The sequence below is a fragment of the Tachyglossus aculeatus genome, chromosome 5 (assembly GCF_015852505.1).
Source record: "Tachyglossus aculeatus isolate mTacAcu1 chromosome 5, mTacAcu1.pri, whole genome shotgun sequence".
NCBI classification, from domain to species: domain Eukaryota; kingdom Metazoa; phylum Chordata; class Mammalia; order Monotremata; family Tachyglossidae; genus Tachyglossus; species Tachyglossus aculeatus.
In genome coordinates this window covers 82785686-82790438 of record NC_052070.1, presented here as the reverse complement: position 1 = coordinate 82790438, position 4753 = coordinate 82785686, and the positions used below count along the sequence as shown (strand labels likewise).

Below are 4753 nucleotides of genomic sequence, written 5' to 3'. Positions count from 1 at the left end.
GTGGATCCATTTGAACCCTGGGTTGACAGCAATCAAAATGCATTCCCCATGAAGGTTACGGAATGAGACCATTCCCAAATGATTGGCCCATGTTTATCCCATTGGATCCCCTAAGCCTATTTAAATCCCAGATCCACTTAGTTCCAGTTGTGACACCAGTTAGAAGGACATACATCCCCAGCCATAGGCTTTTTCCTAACATCTGGACCACTACAGTTCCCCAGACACCACACTGCTGAAAGGAGTGGCCCCCTTGCCAACTGGGTGGCCAAATAGAGATGTGAAGCTGACTTTGCCACAAGTCGCTTCAAAGCTTTTATGAGGAGGTTCAATACAGATATACAGATCAATTATCTTAAAAGCAGCAAGAAGGCCCAGCAAATATTTCCAGCTTTAAACAGGTTTATTTCCATCTGCACTTATCTGTGCTATTTAAACTCCATTGCTTGCAGTTAATCTTATGTAATGCAGCATAAGAGGGCTTATTTACTTTCTAATGACATCAATTGGCCATAAATATTAGACATCCAAGGTTCGTTGAAGCTGTGGGGACAGTTTTCCATTCTTACTTGACATTTGACTATTTGCAGAGCTTTCCCTTCTGTTTGTTCTTGTGTGACTCACTTATCGGCTGTCATAGGCCCATGTTCGATTTATTTAACTTGAATGAATAAGTACATTAGGCAAAGCTGTCAGAAGGAGAGAGAATGGGAACTTATTGGGATGAGTGATAAGTCAACAAGCTGCGATGGAGATTCTTAGCAAAGCCGCACAAATCAAAGTGCTTCAAGCAGCAGGGCAGAGACGGACAGAGGTGACAGCGATTGGCCTACCAAGAGGGAAAGGGTCTCTATCTGAGTGGGGAAAGAGATCTCTGGATCAGCAATCCCCCTAGCAGATAGGTGGATCAGACAGGTCTCTAGGGCAAGGTGTGAACATCTGTCCAACAGAACAGAGCACTCATCTTGAGGAACATTCCAAATTAGTACTCCCTCACCATCTTTTCGGAAATCACAGCTGCTCTGAAGCAGGGCTCTGGAACTGGTTGCTGTTGTTCTTTTTTCCTTACGGAGGCTCCTTCATGTCTATGTTTGTCGAACAGGATCAGAAATTCTCTCTGGAGGATTTCAAGTGTCAAGTACCTTTCAGACTGAGAGACTGCTTGAGAGCAGGAGAATTTGACAGAATGAAGTCGACAGCCCAACTATCATGAAGTCAGAAGGCCCAGTCCTGAAGCAAACAGTTTGAGTTGCCAGAGATTGGGGCAGTTTCATTATCTTTCCTGGAAGTACGCAGCCTACTTAAAGCAAGTAATCAATAAATAATGTGTATTTGCCACCTACAACTGTCTCTGTAGCCAACCATGTAAAAATAATGCCCATTCGGCATTTAGACTGAACAAAATCATGGGCCTCTGTCAGTAAACTAAGACTTAGGTGACAACTAAACAGGTTTGGCTTCCCCAAAAAGTTAATCAAAGTCCTAAGGCTACTTCATGATGATTACCTGAAGGTGTGTTGTCTGATCCTTTCCCTGTCTAGTGTCCTAAAGCTAAGCTGTCAGTAGTTATTTTTTATGGTATTTGTTAAATACCAACTGGCAAAAAAACCAATCACTGTCCATAGGGTATATTTGAACCATAAAGGGCAGCTCCATGGCAAGTGATCACCTAAAAAAGGCAACACAGCTCTATGTAACCCCATCTATTCATCACCAACAGAATCTCCACTCCCCTCCTCTTCCCTCCTTCCTAGGATCTCAAAGTACCAAACTCCCATAAATTGAGCTCTCAATCTCTCAGTCAACTGGAAAACCAGTTGGTCTCAATTCCACAGACAGATAAGTTGGGTTCTAGAACTTAAAAAGCAGTGTGGCCTAGTGGAAAGAGCCAGGGAATTAAAAGTTCTAATCTTTACTGTGCCACCTGTCTGCTGTGTGACCTTGGACAAGTCACCTCACTTCTCTGTGCCTCAGCTACCTCATCTGTGGAGATCTTGTATCTACCCCAGGACTTAGTACAGTGCCTGGCACATAGTAAGTGCTTAAATACCATAAAAAATAATAAGCTTATGGGACCCAGGAGTTTTGACTCCATCTCTTTCATCTCCTCTTGACCCTTCTGAACCAGGCTCTTCAAAGATTTCAGGATTCTCATAAATTCCCTAGAAAATACCCTGGCTCCCAGGCCTCTCAAGAAGCCTCATAAAGGCAAGAGAGGCAGCATAGAGAGGGATGGAGGGATCAAAGCAGAAGGTAAAGGCGGGGAACTTGGTATCCTGGTTGTCCCAGGGGATGGCATCTCTCTAATTTGATTGGCATTGAATGCTTAACCACTGTTGCCCAAGTGCTGGATGAAAGGAGACTAAACACTGTTAATTGGACCTGACAGTAAAGGTTCATTAAGCACAGGGAGTGGATCCCATCATCCCTTTCTTTAGTGGAATAACTTGGCTTTCAGCTTTGACCACATTTTAAGTTCTTTCTTCCGAGACCGTCCAGTTACAAGAGAGTCTTGGTGCCAGCTGTAGGCAACCAGGCTTAAATTAGACACCGGCATCGGGCTTGACAGCCCGTTCCAAGTGTGAGGCTTATTTTAACTGGAGATGTGAGCCAACTATTTATCAGCCGATTTGACGGCTGGGGAGTCAGTGGCCTTTCTGAGTGGGAGAAGAGCTGTCTTCTCAGCATTGGTGCCAGCGGCTCCATAACCAGACTCCAACCTCATCCTAGAGATCTTCAAGGGTAAAATCTCATTAGAGAGGGCATAGTATCAACTGCACCAGCATCCTTTCTCTAGCCAGAGACCTACAAGCACTCTACCACCTCTATTGTATTGTACTCTCCCAAATGCTTAATACGGTTCTCTGCATACAGTATGCACTCAATAAATACCACTGATGGATTTACTGACTGATTGATTTCTAAATATAATGTAATTTAAGGAATAAACAAGCCCCTTGACCTAAATACGAGGAGGTAGGAGAGTCAGGTCACTCTCAGGACTGCACCTGGAGAGTTTCCAGTACTCTACTAGTCTCAACTATGGGAGGGAGAGTCAAGCAGAGGCATACCCATTCCATTCCTAGCTTCGGCAGTGTCTAGTGAGTGGAAGGCAATCTGCTACAAGTCAAAAGTCACCTGTGCTAGGCAACAGCAGCATGGGAGACAGTCGAGGGCAGAGACTCAGATTTACTGCCCAAAAGGTGGCAGTGGTCAACCACTTCCATATTTTTACCAAGAAAGCTCTATGGATACACTGTCAGATGAATGCAGAAGGAGGTGGGGCATTACGGGACAGATGTGTCCATGGAGTCGCTATGGGTCAGAGATGACTAGGCAGTATAAGACAAGGCAAGGAGACTATGGAAGATGAGGGAGAGAGCACTGTCTTCAGGAAATGGTTCCTGGAACAAACAGAATTAGGGAGCAGGTAGACCTCCCCTGAGCCGCTTCCCAAAGTGGTAGGCTTCATTGGGTCAGATAGGTCGGAGAAGCACAGCAGCAACCTACTAGATTGAAAGCTCCTTGTAGCCATGATCCCTGTCCTCTTTCTCTTTTGTAATAATAATAATAAAAAATAATAATCATTGTTTTTACTAGTACATGTATTGTACTCTCCCAAGCAGTTAGCACAGTACTCTGCACATGATAAGCACTCAATAAATACCACTGATTGATTATTATTCTTATTATTGTGGTATTTGGTAATCACTATGTGCCAAGCACTGTAATAAACATCTGGGGTAGCTAAACAATAATCAGGTTGGACGCAGTCCCTATCCCGTATGGAGCTCACAGTCTAAGTAGGAGGGAAAAAAGTATTTAATCCCCATTTGACAGATGAGGAAACTGAGGCACAGAGTAGTTAAGTGAGTTGCCCAAGATAAGATAGCAGCCAAATGGCAGAGCTAGGATTAAAACCCACATCTGCTGACTCCCAGGCCCAAGGTCTTTCCACTAGACAACTCTGCACACATAAAGTACTCAATAAATACCACTGATTGATTGGTAGGGAGTTGGACAGGTTGGCCAGTTAACAATTGCCTGCACAGTCAATCTAATCCGCTGTTTAAATAAGGAAAATATCTGTGCCAAGCTAATCCTCTTGGTGCACCAAGATTACTTTACCACTTCTTTTCCACAACCCCTCCATTCCATTTCCTGTCGCCAAACTCTTACTTTGTCAAATGGAGCAGGGCGGTAGGCACTTCTCCCTAAAAATTCCCTAGTGCCAACTTTCATGCTTGAACTTATCATCATCATCATCAATCGTATTTATTGAGTGCTTACTTTGTGCAGAGCACTGTACTAAGCACTTGGGAAGTACAAATTGGCAACATATAGAGACAGTCCCTACCCAACAGTGGGCTCACAGTCTAAAAGGGGGAGACAGAGAACAAAACCAAACATACTAACAAAATAAAATAAATAAATAAATAAATAAATAAACTTATCCTCCTCCTGGAGTCGGTGTCAGCTTGGCACATCTTGGATGCAAAATCAGACTGAAAATCATAGAGGAAGAAGGGATCCACGTAACATGGGCAGCCCTTCCTGCACCACCCTGAAGCACTGTTCACATCTGGAAGAACCCCATTTCTAGAGGAGGGCAAAATCCCAAATACTTGGGCTGTGAATCTGACCAGTGGAAGAGACCAGTTGTCACTCTCCCTTCTTTCACCTGTCTGAAATGACATCTCTGGTCTGGCAGCGGCTAGAGCCTCAGAGAGTGACCACTGCCTTTCACACAGAT

At 44.1% G+C, this 4753-nt stretch overlaps 1 non-coding gene across 1 annotated transcript; it reads left to right on the top strand.

Moving 5' to 3' along the window:
- Nucleotides 1-2990: 2990 nt before the first annotated feature.
- On the top strand, nucleotides 2991-3128 carry LOC119929139. The gene has a single exon (XR_005451278.1). It is a non-coding gene; the product is annotated as a small nucleolar RNA SNORA7 (small nucleolar RNA).
- Nucleotides 3129-4753: the final 1625 nt, after the last annotated feature.